The 17,536-nt window shown below is 39.9% G+C and overlaps 1 protein-coding gene across 5 annotated transcripts in view; it reads right to left on the bottom strand.

Moving 5' to 3' along the window:
• RARB (retinoic acid receptor beta) overlaps positions 1 to 17,536 on the bottom strand; it is a 320,712-nt gene that overhangs the window by 230,440 nt on the left and 72,736 nt on the right. The window contains exon 3 of one of the 5 annotated variants that reach the window (XM_077176829.1): positions 10,176 to 10,288. The exons of the other annotated variants lie outside the window; for them this stretch is intronic. The gene's annotated coding sequence lies outside the window, so the exon portion shown is untranslated. The remainder of the gene's footprint in view (positions 1 to 10,175; positions 10,289 to 17,536) is intronic. 5 annotated transcript variants of the gene reach the window in all.

The raw sequence follows: 17,536 nt of genomic DNA, 5'->3' as shown, positions 1-17,536 counted from the left end.
TACACATTTACCACAGCTCATTTCAGCTGAACAGAACCCCCATGTTTGTGATTTTTGCCTACAAGAATATTAAATTTCTGCACATCTGTCTTCTCTCTAGGGGTTTCTCTAGGGAATATAATAGTCTATTTGTTTTTCTATTGATCTTGTATCTAAATACTGTTTTCTCCTTTCAGAAAAAAAGAGAGCTGCCAAAGAATCAGTAGTGTCACTGTGAAAATGTTTTTCTTAGCTGGATGAAATGATGGCAGAGCAAGATTGGGAAAAAATATTTTTCAAATCTTTTAATAAGCGTACTTCCAGATAGGGATATGCTAGATATTGGTCTAGGCATGCCCCAGGCCTATGATCCATCTTTCATCCTTTTTACCAATTTCAGACTGACAGCTAAATTAGCTCCTGGAAAAGGCTCCCGTAGGCAGTAACCAATAACCTGCCATCCAAGGTAAGTTGCAACAGTGAGAGGCATAGGAAAAAAAATGGAGATAGAAAGAAAGCTGAATTTACATCAGTCAATAAGAAAAAAAAAGAGGATACAGAAAGGATCAAATTCTAAAAAAATAAAGAATTAAATAAGTCATGTTGGAAAGAGAAATAGAAATTGTGATTTAATGTTATGTTAAGCAATAGGCATAGACTGACCTCTTAAAACATGACTAGCCAGTCTTTGAGTTTCTGTAGTTAGTAAAACCAGTGAGTTTACAAATACACAACTGCAAATGGAAGGGCTTTCTCTTCCTAAAATATTTAGGCTTACTACCACATAGTTACTGAGATGTGTTCATCAGGAGAAAATAGCTGGTCATAAAAGGCAAGATATCAACAACCTTTTGAAAGACAAAGCTCATTTTCTTCTCAGGCAAAATAAAATCCTCAGCATGGGAGAGTTCACATTACAGTGCTAATAGTGCACATGTGCTGAATTATTTAAAAAATAATAAAGATAGGAGGAATGACACATCCGCCGGTTCACTGACAAAGCAGGCAGTTTAATATTTGCACAGTATCTGACCAAGTAACTTGAGCTTAATGAAGCTGATGCTTAACATAGATTTCTGCATGAAAAATAACTGCTGCAAACACTCTGAATAAATTCTTTCTGAAATGGGCTTAGTTAAACCTGAACTTGCATTTTATACTTGCATTTGTGTAATTTTTTTCCATCAGACTCCATGATAGGCAAATCATAGTTTAAAACCAATGACTTTGGGACAGTTAGTGATTTTGCTTCATGGTAGCAATTTCCCTTAATGTTACTAAAGGTACAACATAACATTAGAAATTAGAATTAAAATTATAGTTTCAAAATAGGGTGCAGTACTCTGTTAAGTACTGTTAACAAAGTTTCTTCTGTTTCATTCATATAGATAGATAGATAGATAGATAGATAGATAGACAGACAGATTCTAATTTCAACAGTCAATCTCAAAATGTTAACATAGACACTGGCAAAAAATCCCTTTTTGTTTAGTGGGATGCCATGAAACATGACAAACCCATTTTGTTGCTCACTGCAGCTGTGTGTCTGCGTTTGAAAAGCATGCTTAAATTAAAGATACAAAGAAATGCCTGGGGTTTCATTGCATTGCAAATGTAAAGAAAGACTGATTTTCTTCAAAGGAGGTTGATAATAACCTACAAACAGCAGGTATTTTCTGCTACCAGCATGTAGCTGGCATGTCATGGCTAGTACATCTTTAATCATAATAATGAGTTCTGTGGTAATCATGATAAAATATGTTTTAACTGACAATGTTTTTACCTGCCATTGCTACCCTCTACTGAGAATTAGCCAACTTCTTTTCTTTTTCAGTTTCTCTAGCTTTAGCAGCACATCTCATTGAGGCAGCTGTACCATTAGCTGGGTTACTACTCTGAAAGGTTTGCTAGTTGTCAACATTTAACTCTTAAATATCAGTTTAAATACTGAGAAATTCAACTGATTGCTGAGAACAAGGAATACACATAAAAATAATGGAATGGTATGAAAAAATAAGGGAAATTGCCATTTCTTTTCCTGCAACAGGCAAGCATTTTTTTAACTGCTTTCTCAAAGAAAATATTTTTTTTTTTTCTGCCACAGTTAACAAAGAATCATAGTATGGTCTGGATTGGAAGGGACCTTAAGGACCACCTAGTTCCAACAGCCCTGCCATGGCCAGGGACACCTTTACTAGAGCAGGTTGCTCAAAGCCCCATCCAGCCTGGCCTTGAACACTTCCAGGCAACCACAACTTTTCTGGGCAACCTGTTCCAGAGCTTTACCACCCCCACAGTAAATAATCTCTTCCTAATACCGAATTTAAACTTAACCTTTTTCAGTTTCACGTCACCACATGTCCTTGTATAAAATCTCTTTCCAGCTCTCTTGTGGTTCCCTGTAGGTACTGAAAGGCCACAATGAGGTTACCCCAGAAATTCTCCAGTAAGTTCCCGTTTTCTCTTATGTGCATTTTCTCCAAGATGTTTCCCATATAAAACTAGCATATTTCTCTTGTCTTTTGGGAAAAAAAAAAAAAATCAGACCCATAGCAAGACTCTCTCTTGCCCTAGACCATCACCTTCAAAAAAGGGCAGTTACTCTCCCCTCCAGTAAGCATCCCACCCCTCTCAACCCAGTTATTAAGAGCACTCAACTTTTGCATCTCCTAACTGCAAGTAGGAACACAGTAGTTTACCATGAGGGGACACCAGCTTCCAGCCAACTCCAGAAAACCTGATTCTCCTTGAAATGTTGTGGATGCCCTGTCTCTGGAAGCATTCCAGGCCAGGTTGGATGGGGCCCTGATCGACCTGATCTAGTGAGTGAAACCCCTACCCGCAGTGAGGGGGTTGGAATCAGATCATTCTTGGGGTTCTTCCAATCCAACCATGCTATGAAATATCACCTTCTTTTAATACAAAAATGAACACATTTAAAAAACCTTCTGCCTTTTTTAATCAAAGAAAAAAAATAATAGCATAATTAGACAAATATCACTGAAATGTCACAAAAAATATGGAAGGGAAGCTAGAGAGAAGTGATTAAACTTTTTTTTAAAGCACAACAAAAGCTGCCCAGTGAAACATCCTGAATGGCAGAACATCCAGCATTAAAAGCTGAACCAAAAGTAAACTTAATGTCTAATAAACTTCCCCCCCCCTAGTCCATGATAAACAAACAAACAGGTGGCTATGAATAAATGCAACCTCTTCCACAGGCTTGTAGAAGATTATTTGGAAGGGAAATCAGTAGAGCTCTTATGTGCAAACCTAAAATGGCTTTGAGTGCTGGGGATGAACTCAGCATGGGCACTGAGCCTCATGCAGAACAAATATCTGCTCCACAGCCTGTTTCAAAAGCCTGTGCCAGACCTCAGGTACTGGGTTTGGCCAGGATGAGTAAATTTTCTGGGACAGAGTTAATTTTTTAAACCGCAACAGATCATCACAGAAGAGCCCCTGATGTGTGGTTTTATTTTTTCTTCTGCCACTGTCCCCACAGTGGTGCCAGCAAAACTCTTGCTACCACTAGTCCAAAAGAATTTATCTGACAGTTGCACCTTGGTCACAGCACTTCCAGGAACCTGGGCATCCATCCCAAATCCTTTCATAGATAGAAACCAACTTGAGCAGCAATGGTGAAAGATGAGGTGAGAGCAGACTATCAGAGGTGGTAGCTTGGGCTGAGTCTCCTACCCCATCATCAGTCAGCTCTTTACCTGAGCTTTCACAAGCCTCAGTGTGCTGCACTATTTTTTTATTAATAAAACTTTCCACTGCACAATGGCAATATGAACAGGGCTAGAGAAAACACTCTTGAGTTATTCAGATATGGTGGTAGCTTTTTCCAATACCTCAGGTATTTTGTACAATGTAGGAAATACATGTGTACAACGCACCACAGCAGCTAAGACCTCTGAAGGAATAAAGTACTTAAAGACTGAACTATGAAGAAATAAGCATTCTAAATGAGTGCCCATTTCAAAAGCATTTTTTTTTTGCCACTTACTAAGTTTGCAGAAACCTGCTGAAAGGATGTTTCTCTGTTACAGCCTTTAACTCTGAGTTCTTAACCATACCATAGATCATAATATTGTCATTCTTCACTGTCACCACTGCGTCAGCAGCTGTTTTTGGTCTCACAGAAAAGGATTTGACCTTTGGGATGGACAGGAAGCTGAAGGAGCAACTTTCTGAAAAAATAGCCTCCTGTTTACATTTGCCTTGTTTAGCGAACAATTATCTTGGGAGACATAAGTAATAAGCATGTAAGTTTACATAAGCAGAAGTGTCATTCTGATAGCACTAAATATGAGTGCATGTCAAGCTGTCGGTAACGGTGCTAACTATAAAATGCTGACCCGTATTTTACCAATAAACCCCAGGAAAATGCAAATGACAAGACCAACAGCCCAGTCTGTCAGAATCTAACCCCTATCTATCACAATGAGGCTCATCAGCAACGACAGAGAAAACAGCAGCTGCCATTATTTTATGGCACAATTTTTAGTGGTATTTGTTTACAATTGTATCTTTAATGCTGGTAAATTCAGACCACATTTTCTATGATCTAAATCAAGAGCACCAGCAGGCCTCAAACTATTCCATATATATGTCCTAAATATTCTCAAGTACTTTAGTTCTACTATAGTCAGCATTAAGTTTTCTATATATATTTGTGTGCTGAAAATAAGTGCTTCACATGAATGAATCTGAGAAGAAGTAGGGTGAAGTATATGCAGTATAACATCTTATGAGTGTTAAATGTTATGTTACAGATAACTCATAATGGCAGAGACAAAGCAACTCAGTTCTTTAAAATCCTGTATTCTGCTGAAGTTATAATGCTATTTAAATATATTGCAAGTATTTACACTTATTGTCTAGAAAATCTTAGTTTTAATGAAGCATCACTTCATTTTCTGAGGTTTGAAAATATGCAAAAATCAAACATGAAGTATAATAGTTTTTTCCAACTTTGTATTTCACACTATCTTCACAGTGATATTTAAATATTTTAAAGGGCTGTAAAGGTGGAATGTACAATATCCAATCAGGAAACCAACCTCAAGAGCACCCCTGAGGGTGTACTTTCATAGTACAACAGAACACCATTTTATCTGCTTGGAAGAAAATACTACTGTTTAGAGTCCATATAGTCACAGTTTTATATGAGACCTAGAGAAAAACTACATACATTATGGAACAGATTTACTGCTATATACGTGCACATCTCTTACATTTGCATGTATTTAGTATTCAGCAGGTTCTGTAGACCACCTCTATGCTGCAACTCAGTTCACTACAGGATCGTAATGACACTGACAACAAATGCATCCCCTGAGAGTACTCAGGCAACTTCTCTTAGTTACAGCAAAAGTCTCTTGAAATACCATCCCAGCTCAAGGGAAAATTTAGCTCTTTATTTACTTAAATTTTAACAAGCAACAGGAACAAAGAGCACAAAGCCAAATACCCATGACTGTCACCACACCTCCCACAGTGGCGTGTTCTCTTCTGTGTCATCTCTAACATTACCAAATGTAAATGAAAGAAAACACCCAAATCCTCACTGGACTTTTTCATGATCCTGAAATGCAAGAAGAACAATTTTTGGCTTGCCATCTAAGGTGGGGAAAATACCTCATCAACCTCAAGGTGCTACAGAGCAAGATCATATGCAATGTTCAAAAGTACCACAATGAGAAAAGTACACACACCTAACCTGCTTTTAAACAGCTACTAATGACTCAAATTACAGAAAGCTCTGTCAGAAGACAGACATGCAAGTCATCTGCCACAGCTCAGCAAAATCCTGTGTGCAGGCTCTGTGGTCAGCATTTTTTTTTTTGATCCATTTCCAGCAAAAGATGGATTATGAAACATAACCCCTGCATTTAAAAGTCCAATGGGACTGCTGTGATAACACTACCTGTCTTACTGCTTAACACAGACCATTGTGTTTTGGTTTCCCCTGCTTGGGCTTCTTTCTGCAGCACAGATGTCAGGAATATTTCTATTTAATATCTGGCACCTTTTTTTTCACTGCGGAAAATTAAAGGCCTCCACAGAGTGAACCAATGTACGCTTTTTTACTTATAGAACCTGACTTCAACTTTCCATCTGTCTCAAGTTCATCCCCAATCGGTGTGCTGAGACAGCAAAAGACTATGGATTAACCATCTGTCTGAAGAAAGCTGAGATAATGTGCCATCCTACACTTGGGAGAGGATAAAGATCCAGCATGACAATCAATGCAGATGTACTCTCATAATGGATTTCACTTACTGGGATGAGTTTTGTTTAAGCACTAGCCTTAGTGATCACTAAATCATTACTTAAAAGTAAAAAGTTGTATCTTGCCTTCAGCAAAGTACCCCACTGCATCTGACACCAGCACAGTGTGAGATCATCAGTCCATCCCCACTCCATTTCTGCTCAAGACTCAAGCCAACTCTCTTTTTCTCTTCCTTCTGCTCCTCAGTGACCCTCAAGACCATCTCAGGGCATCCAGCTCACATTGAACACAGGTCTCCTTCTCTCTCTTCACCACAGCATGGTCACCATTGTCATTTCAGCCATGTCCACTGCCTTCCTCAACACCTTCCTCTCCCTCTGCTCCTGCTCTCTGTTCTCCCCAAACATTTCAGCGTGTCATGCTGGGCTTTCTCCTCCTGCCTTGTCATGTCCTTGCATCTGCTTCTCCAAGTTTCACTTACTCCTTTTTTTCTCTCCTCTGAGCTCAATTTTGTCCTCTTGTCATGTAACTGACTCCCTTTCATCACAAAACGGACAAAAAAAATCCCCCAAAAAACAAACAAAGCAATAAATAACCCTGTTCCTGGCAAGGTGCTTGCTGCCATCCCATGTTTATTTGGTCTGAGCTCCTTCTCCCAATGCAGGCCTTGTCTACTGACACCACAGTCCCTTTGAGCACAAGGACTATTTGCTATGGGGTATTTGCACACTGCCTAGCACAGAAAGGTCCACCAGTACCAGCATCATTTCCTTACCCCACAGAGCCAGTGTCAGAACACTACACTGATTTTTAATGCAGCTCATCCAAGGAAAGCCTACATCCTTTTCTTTTTTTTTTTTTCAATATGCTTTCTAAACAACAAAACAAGTTGTTGTAACTGTTTGTAGGGATAACTGAGCATGCAAGGATATATGGCATCCACACAAGTGTTGGATACAGGGAGTATTATTTAGCATATCAACAGGCTAGTCAAGTAGAGGCACCTTGTACCATTCCCAACTCATTCCAAGGGAGGTGAAGTAGAAAGCCAGCCTGTGTTTTCAGCCTTAGGTAACGGACATCCAAGATATTTAACTGCCTAGCACAGGTTTATTTGTCTGATCCTACAAAAATATGAGCCCAACTCATTCCAGATGGGTGCATACCCAGGTGCCCAAATTTACATATGCAAGCACACAAACATGCTCCTGCACAGATCCACACTGCCCACACAACAAGGAGCACAGCAGACCCTTAAAGTATCTGTTCCACTTCTCTCCCACACTGTTAAAAACTGCAACCTAATTTTAATTCATTGCATATTGTTCTGCAGAATAGTTTGGCAAATGACAGCTGCTAGATAAAAACATTTCTCCTTCATTACTTTTCAACAAGTTCCCATTTGTATTCATCTCCTCTGTCCCAATGAAATGACACTGCAAGTCAGACACACCTGTTTGACAAGAAGTGAGGTCATCTGGGACATGAATTTGTCCTCTTACATAAGAAAAGGCCTAGTCACAGAATAAATAATAAGAAAATAAAAGTAATAATCCACATCCATAAAGCAGTATGATAGCAGAATTGTGCAAGAGTGGTGGTTACTTGTCCCACATAGAAAATACAGTATAGTGAATAGTTTAATAAAAAGTTTAACAAAAAATAATTTCAAAAAGTCAAAAAAAGGTAAAAGCTTGAACAGCAAAGGGAGACAGACAGATGAAGGAAAGAAAACATCCTGGCCACTACGACACCAGCCTCAACATCTGCAGTTGCTGAGGAACAGAATTTATTAAGGCAAAGTGAATCCTCAGGGTGAAAAGAAGTTCGAAACATACTTCAACCTAAGGAAAACAGGATGCTTCTCAAGCAAGGAAAGCAGTTTATACTTCAGAGAACAAAAACAACTGTATTCATTTGTTTTAGTTGCCAAGTGGCATAAATTGAGCCTCTCCAACTTTAATTAGCTGTTTAAAATATTCAGATTTAAAATAGTTTTATCTCTACTTAATGAATTATTTGTCACCTATAGCCCTTTGTTTTCTCCCTTATGAACCTGATAAAAGCACCAATATGTTTCTTTTTGCTTAATAGAGTGTAAGGAGAAATAGATGCTCAGAAGGTAGGTGTTCCCCCATCCTCTCAGACTTTTATTCAGACTCATTGAAAAGAATCTTCTGCTATGGCTGAGCCCTTGGCTTAAAAGACTTTAAAAATTGTACTGTCACATCTTAAAAAAAATACATGTACTATCACTAGCAAGTTTGCAAAAAAATCATGGTAATACTTGTAACAGGCACATACCACATCCATCTGAGCACTGGCTGAAGACAGATTTGGACCAAGACTGACTCAAATATTGGCTGGGGAGAAGAATCTCTCCAGCACCACTTTGAACATGACTAAACATTCAGGTGGGACGCTGCTTCTCCAGTGTGTCCAAGAAGCAGCTCCAGTACCTTTTTTCCATGTGACCATCTCTGCAGTGCTCTCTTTCCCATATAAACTCCACTGGGGCTCTTCCTCACTAGCAAGGTGCCAGATTGCTGCAACACACCTGGACAGTGACAGTGGCCCTGAGAGCAGATGGCTCCTGCTTAGAGAGGGGTTTGTGTGAGATGCCAGCAGTGGTGATGATCAAGCTCTGCTGCCTGCCAGTGAATTTCCAAACAAAATGTTGTGCTTTTGGTCTACCTTGCCTGGTGCTATACATCTGCAGCTATTTCTTTATATTGCCTTTCCTCCTCTTCTCCCTCACACTCTTACCACCTCTCCAGCCCCCTTCCCCTGCAATCAATCAGTAGTCCTAACCTGGAAACCCCTTGCTGTGAATTGGATGGAGATGCTGGTAGGACGTGATCCCATCCAGAGTCTCAAGTTCGTGATTCCTTGGATGCTTTGGCTACTAAACTCTCCATTTGTGAGTACTCAAAGCATGCTGCAAGGTCAGTCTCACTTTCTACTCGGAAGACTGGGAATTCTTCAGGTTAATTTTGTTGCCACTAAATATCTATCATAGAGAGATGAGCAGTCCTTTCTACTTCACTTTTTTCTGTACCATGTATTAATTACAGGAAGGGCATCCAGAACATAGCTTTGGTCTCCTTAATGGCTTTTAGAAATCTAAACACATGAAAACAAACATTGGATTTTGTTCTGTACATAATCCTTACCAGCTGTGACTGAGCTTTATATAAACCAGCTTATTTGATAGACTTCCTTAATGAGAATTTCCTTGTAGTGTAAATCATCTGAGAAGGTAGGACAAAAAGCAAAATTTACTTTCCTCTGTGCTGTGGTGTCACCACTTAGAAAAGGAATCAACACAGCATTTAATTATTTTTACACACACACTCTCATCTGAAGGACCAGCATGACCTAGTACCAGACAGGTAATGGCACAAGTTTGGAAATTCACAGATGTGCAGCATATTTATGGAAACAATCCAAAGACATTTGGCTTAGGGAAGGTGGAAGAGGGAAGACCACCAAAACACTTTGGTCTTCTTTCTGAAGATTTGCTGTGTGCCCACCTGACCACATGTTAAAGCAGCATTTCTTTAATAAAAACAGAATCTTAACCCTGGAAAATTACAAGATTCGATGTGGAAAGCGTCAGTTACAGAAGTTGCAGCTGTGTAGACCAAAAACAAACTATGAATCAAAAGCAAAACACTCACTAGGCCAGGAAACAAACTATGTGTGAGATGCCCAAAGACTGAAAGGCAGATGCTTCCTCATTAATATCAAAGCAGAATTTACCACATCCCGTTCACACTCTAAAACCAAACATGAGGTGCCACGCTCTGGACATGCACACACCAGAGATTCAGTCTCCAAACATGAAGGATATCCCCCATACCACTTCACTGACAAGATCAGGAAGATATTCTCCTGACCTGGTGGGTGGCAAGAGGTGGGGGCCATGGACAATGTACATGGACCGGAACGGTACCTGCTCCCTGAGCAAGGAAGAGCGTGGCTCTGCCTTCAGCCACTCACGGGTGGGTCCTATCAGTGTCACATGTGAGACTGAGCAAGAGGGGCTGGATCTGGAAGCAATGGCAGCTGCATGGAAGCACAGTGAGAGAAATGCAAAGTTACACCAGACAAGACCACCAGCAAACGAGGGGGCAGTGCTGATTTTGAATGAGGAGTGGTGGAGCTTTATTTCCTTAACTCTATCTAGAGGGAGGAGTTTAAAAAAAAAAAAGGAAAACAACCCCCACATCCCTCCATATACCTTCCAGTCTTAAAAAGCCACCTGAAAAGGAAGCTGATTTTACTTCCTTTTAGAAAATTCAGGTATGTCTTTTCATGATTACTAAATGTGGAATGGTGGAAATCTCGGATGATGATTTGTCTCTCTCACCTACTGCTCTACTAGTGGAAGATGGCAGGAGGGCTGGAATTAGATTTTCTTTAAGGTCCCTTTCAAACCAAACCATTCTATGATTCTATTTGACAGAGAAACAGGTGTTTTTATTTTACTTTAACTTATTTAAAACAGAGATCTAGAATCCCCAAATGAAAAGAAATCTCTTTACCTAGCAGTAGCATCAGATGACTCCTCCTTCCATTACTGATGCCAACTACAACATGGAGGGCAAAAATGGCCAAGCTGTGAAAAACAGCTTATTTTTTCCAGCCTACCAATGGCTTTTGTGCCTTTTTCCACAGTACACAGGCTTGAACAGACAAGACTCATTCTCAAAGTCCTTCTCAGCCATGCTACAGATGAAAAAAGATTTTCCAGTAGGTTATTTAATCCATGGCCCACCTATAATTACTCATGCACAGGAAGAGAAACTTCTAGTTTTGGGCTTCTGAAAGCAGATTAATGAAAGTGCCTTTGTTTGTGGGGAAAGAGGGAGCAGGGCAACTTGCTTTAAACAGTACATTTTTGCCATATGTAGGTAGAAAATAAACCCATCCATCAAGGATATATTAAAAATAGATGAAAACTGGCTCCAGACATAAGATTACTTGGTGAAAATGCCAGAATAATGGACATGGAATTTTTATTCGATCAACTCTGAACAACAGGGGAGATTAGTTTATGCAAACTCCACAGAACAAGGCTTTATTTCAGAAAGTAATTCTTCAATTTAGCCAAGATTTTGTTTGCTCAGAGATACAATGGAACAGAAAAAAAAAAAGAAAGAAAATATCTGGTATACAGAAAGACAAGCCTGTGTACTGCACTTAGAAACAATTAAAGATGTGCTTTGCACCAGAGTAAAGCTTTTAATAGGCAGAGCCAAATCTCGTATTTTGTGCATACAGTTTAAACTGCCAAACAGGGTTTATGTACCGATTAGCAGAGATTATGTAGAGTGGTACAGCCATTTTTTAAAAATACAATATTATTACAAAGAACCCCCAGAGGTTCATATGAAGATGGTCTCTATTTCATAGACAGTAAAATCACTGAGGCATATCATCACAGCAATGACTTACTACTCCTGAAGGAGCCAAGGGAGTCAAGCTCAGGGCTGTTAATGCAGGGAACAACCCTCCCCTGCAACTGAACATGCAAAAACCAGTTTACAGCTCATATCAGGTTTTTACTGGACTTTGACCGAGGTCTTAACACGTCTGCATCGCCTGTCAGCTTCATTCAGCTTTTCTAAGGAATTAGGACAAATTAAAAACACCTAAAATATTTAATTTAGGAAGTCTCTACTTCTTGTCACTCTAGTAACACCACTGGTGGATGTAAATCTTCACTAGGCTTTTGGGAAAAGTCGCTTTCACAACCCTACCACGTGCAAGGGACAGTATTACACACTGGATCATGCCCTTCTGCTGTTCAAGTTAGGATGTCTCAGGCCTTACTTCAGTCTATGTTCAGCACTCTGATCAATGTAAGGCTACTTATCTTCACTACAATCACAAATACTTACATCACTAAACAGCTCTAAAATGTTTTTTTGGATAATTTTCATTTTGTAAAACACATTTAACATGATTAAAAGGCATCAGCAGCACAAGAGCACTATAATGTAAATGTAACCGGATTTTAGCAGTTCATCCAAAGTAGAAACCACAGCATGTTTATGAGAAAACAAACACATTTTTCAGTAACAACCCTTCTCTACACTTTGATACCAACAGGGAAAACTGAGATGTTTTTTGTGGACATCAACAGCAATGCCAGCATTACTCATTACTTCACCAAATACTGTCATGCTTGGATGTTACCTGGATCAAGTCCCACCTCACCTAAACCAGACAGTCCACTGCTGTGTGTACTCTAAGTGTCCTTGGTACATTACTCTGTGCAATATAAAGGCACAGATACATGCCCTAACAACCATGTGCTGTGCATGCAGTATACTCATCATTGCCATGTTTTCTCCCATCCCTCCATGCACTCCAGGAAATGGAGGGATGGGAGAAATATGCTGCTCTTGGAGTATGCTGCTCTCCTGCTTCTCACCTCATCTTACCACCATCTACTAACTGCCCAGTCAAACCTGCAAGGGAAGCAAGATCAAACTGCATTTTATGAAGGTACACACCAAAGGCAGCTGCCGTACCTACTTTTGGGTGCAAACTCCACAGGCTCTCCAGGCCCTGCTCCCACACACAGAGGGTTTCTGAACCCCATAGAATGAGGATCAGTACTCCCAGCTGAGCACAGAACATGCAGGTAATGCTTTCAGTTGGCACAACAGCTTAACTACACTATGTTTAAGTATGTACAAAACTTATCTGTGTCTCTGTGTTCTATCTCAAATCTGAAGAAGAAATTTATCATCAAGAAAAGTACATGATTTATGTAGCTGATGGTACAATGCACCCCAAAGTCTTCACGAAGGCAAACACCCTCTTTGACAAGGAGATTGCACAGATTACAAATTAAAACCACAACAGCAGTTCTACCATTGCTGCTACTGTCTCATTGCCAAAGCAGAAAAGAAAGAAAAGGTTCTTTTGGGAGGGGTACAACATGCTGACAGGACAAATCTAGACCTCAGGATCATCCCATAGAAGAACAGTGATAGAATGAAGAAATTTCTCTGGACTACTGACTGAGAAAGCCTCCTCGAGTAAAGCTGCCCTGGAATAAAAAACATCCCTGAGCTAAGGGACAACGCACAGAAATGAAAGATGCAACAAGCCAACAATAAAGATAAAAAATTGTTGCTCTTTTTTTTTTTTTTTTGGAGCTGGCTGCAAAGAAAAGCAGGCCAAGCCAAACACACTGTCTTGGAAGAGATCTCTTTCCAGCCTAGGTACCAAGTTATAACACAGTTTTCAGTAACTCCTTATTTCTTCAGTGCATCCAAAGGAGGGCTAACAGGAAAATGTGCTCTTTTTTTTGCCCTCTCTTCTTCTCCAAATTATTAATATTATTCTAATGCAGGAGACTTTACATCATTTTCAAACATTTTAAAGCACACAGTAAAATCATCCTGAAGATAAGCAAATGTTTAAGCCCAGCCGTGTCTCAGAAGGAACAAGCAGGACACCCTGGAGAGCTGCTGTCACCTTCCCTCTCCTGGCTGGCAGGACCACTGTCCAGGTGCCCACAGCACTTTGCACCAAGAGAGCTGGCCCTCTTCTAGCCACAATCAGCTCAAGATGCTGAAATAATTCCAAGCAAGATTTTCCCTACTCACAGTTTCAGAAAAGCAATTCCCAAACCTGAAGGAGTTCTCCATTTGAAACACACCTTTGGGTCCATACTTTTTCTACAATAATGAGTTCAAACAGAATTAGAGCTTAGCAACGAAACACTGGAGCACTTTAGACAGTGGAAAATGAAGAAAAATAGACATCACATGAAATAAACTGCTGGGGTCTGTGTTGCAGTGGACTATAAGGCAAGGAAGAGAAATGCTGTCAAACTTGAAGGGAAAAGGGCATCAGGCAGGTAATAGCACTATTTACAGAAAAACTCCATTTATAGAGAAAAAAGGGAGCAAGTGCCTAAAACAAAGAGTCCTTTATTGGGCTGAAGAAGAGCACACTCACATCAATGTCAGCCACCAAACGGGCTGCAAGGACTTTGTGTCAGGCCCTACTGAAGACTCCACCACACAAGGAACAAGGAAAGGGGCTGCTCTTCCACTTCAGCTAAAATGTTTTCCCTGGTCACAGCAACACCCAGTGTTATTCAGTCTGCAGATCAAATGTTTGCTAAATAAAGTTAACTGAAAAACTAAAATATGCAAATATATAGCCCAAAAAAACTTACAGGAAAAATACTGGGGTAATTGAACACATGAGTAACAAATTTCCATAAAAATACAAGAAGAACAGAAGAGTCAGTTTCAAATTTCCAGGAGTTCTTCATATGTGCCTAAGAAAGTGTATAGAAAATAAAATGTAAATATTTTATGTATTGTTAGCAAAGGCAGTTGTGACTGGCATTATAACTGCTTAGCCTCTTACCCTGTATAATATCTGAAATATTGCTTACCATCAAGTCACTGACCTATGAAAATATCAGAAGAAACCAAAGGCAGTGTTTTTAACTACAATTCAGAATTTGGATTATGAAATTAGAAGTAGGTAATACGCCTTTTAAAAGTGAATTATATGGATTTAGAGCTATTTCATAAGCCTGTTCAGAACTCTTCAATAGTTTGTCTTCTAGTGCTTCTCTTCCTTGATGCAGAAATTAACTTTTTTTCTTTCTATTCTGATTTCCAGCAATTGAATCTGCTTCACACATCAATGTTAGCATTCCTATGAAAAATTTTCCCGACTGACAAACCTGCTATGGGTAAAACAGTGATGAGACAAATCCAGATTTCCCTCTGAGCAAAAAGGTTTCAGGGCAACATTCCCATTAAACGATGATGAATTATGGTGAAACATTGTGTATGAACACAGGGATGAATATGAAATGAGATCAGCTTTGTTAAAGTCACCACAATAAATATAAGATGAATCAATGAATATTGAGAATTTACTGTTGGGCCTTTAAAGCTGTCCTACTGCAAATGCACTGCAGGTACTAGAAAGATACCCAGACTTGCTATAGCTGCAAACAGGCAGTGCCAATACTGACTGTAGAGAAAAATGCTCTACGAGTCACAGCTTGGAAAGGGAAACCAGTGGTGGCCACAAAACTGCTTAGGATAATGAAAGCACAGCCACCACTCCATCACAGCAGTCATCCATCCAGGCAGCAGAAATGGCATGGAGTTTGATTTCCCCAAAATGTGAACTTGAAGACAATTTACTACTAAACTTATGGCTTAGGCTTGAGCCTATGCACAGGTCAAAAGTAGAGACACTGAGCCCTGGAGAGCATACTCATGACTAAAAAGAACATAAACCATGACAACTATCTTTCTTGAAATTCAACCATGGAGGGAATCACCTTTGCTGCTCTCACCCCAAAAGGGTACTCTGCTCTGTTCAACATTTTGGTATGGCTAAAATGGGTTTTCTTTATCCCCAAAGACCCTTCTTGCTACGCAAGTAGCTCACCACTTTCAACTCTTCAAAGAAAAGTTTTTTAGGTGATCGTGATCCCCCTAAAACTGCTCAGTGGAGCAGTTCAGTGCCATACTACAACACATGAGGCAGCCACCAATAAGTTCATTCTGCTGAAACTACCGCTGTAAGATGACAACCAGGCAGAAGCAGAGAGCAGCAAAATACCTAAGTAATATTTGGCTGTTAGCAGAGAGAGAACAAAAAAAACCAAAAAAACCACACAAAAAAAAAACCAAACCAAAAAAAAAAAAAAAAAAAGAAAAAAAACTGAAAAAAGAAAGGGCTGTGGAAAACCAGATGAAAATCAACACTGCGAGCTACTGGCTTGAAAATAAACCAGCTTTCCACCCGCCAGCAGCAGCGTACTTGCAAGTCACCGAGATCTCGGTACGGCTGAAGATTTGTTCCTTGCGGTGCTGTGACCCATCATCCCACAGTTCAGTGAGGAACCAAGGAGCTGGGTCATGCGATGGGCAGATGCTCGTGGGAGAGAAACCCTCGGGCTGCCGGAGCTGCCGCGGCTCCCGGAGTCCCCTCTGTGACCAGTGAAGCACAGCAGCTCTCCCGCCCCGAGCTCCTGCAGCCCGGGGAGCAGGGGCAGGCTGAAACCTGGGCTCGTAACCTCGTTTGGATGGATACCTGACACACTGAAAAAGTCAGGTCCTTCTTCTTTAAAAAACAAAACCACAAAAAAACCCACCCCTTTAAAATGTTAAATTTACATGCACACCACACAAACAATGCAGAGAGACAGAGTCACATTCTTTCTCCTTTCAAACTAAACGCCACATAACCTGTTTTCTTAAAGCCATGCCCTAATTTGATAGATGGAGAAACTGACTCCCTCTGTCCTGTAAAAAAATGAAAAAAAGACAAAAAAGAAAAAGAAATTAATACTAATAATCCATAGGATTAGGGCTCAGAGGTCAGTGCATAACCTTTTAATGAGCAAGGTATTTAAAGACTGATGACACAGTATATTTTTATTCTTCAGTAATTCAGTACAGAAGTTTACATTGATTGCTTAAAAGGCCATTTGATTTTATTTCCCATATTTAATTGTTCTTAGTGCCCAATAAATGGGTGACTGAAGAAAGTAAAGGATAATTTTATTCTTCTCGTATCATTAAAAATACTGTCAGCCCAACTCACTCATTCACACGCCCTCTGCATGCCCTTCATGTTTGCACAAAACCATAAGGATTATCTGTTTTTCATTACCACCAAACCCGAAACCCCCACAGTGCTCAGCCTCTCTAACCTGAATTAAACATCTCACAGGTGCATGAACAAAAAAGGAGGTATTTTACCATTCCAAAGCAGAACTTTATTAATATGACAAGGAAAAACCATAAGGCTTGCACAATGGAATTTTGTTTTACGTCAGAATTTATATCTTAAATGAAAAAGGGCTGCCTGCTAAGTCCTTATGTCTTATAATGGCTTGGACCTCCTTAGATCCTGCTCATTGAGCAAGAGCTGCAGGTCCTCAGACGTGCATTTAAACACATGGCTTAGCTATATGCCTAAAGTTCAGCATGTGCTTAAATTAGCTCATCATCTGCTCATCTTTCTCCTTGTCAACAGAGAACAAATGTGAAAGACATAGGAAGGGCTCTCTCGCCTATCCAGTATTTGTTGTATCTCACAACACAGTTAAATTATGCCACTCAGTGAACATCGTGACAACTTCCTAGGTACAAAGTTATTTTTTGATTTCCATGAATTATGGAGTTATCTGGACGATAGACACAATTCCTAAGTTGCTATTTATGCAACACCCAGACACTGTGGGTACTCGTTGAACCCACCTACATACTTGCACAATCCCAACTCACCAAAACCCGAAACAAAAAA

The sequence above is a fragment of the Agelaius phoeniceus genome, chromosome 1 (genome assembly GCF_051311805.1).
Source record: "Agelaius phoeniceus isolate bAgePho1 chromosome 1, bAgePho1.hap1, whole genome shotgun sequence".
Classification (NCBI taxonomy): Eukaryota; Metazoa; Chordata; class Aves; order Passeriformes; family Icteridae; genus Agelaius; species Agelaius phoeniceus.
Note: the sequence above shows the minus strand (reverse complement) of the source record. Positions and strands in the feature narration are given on the sequence as shown.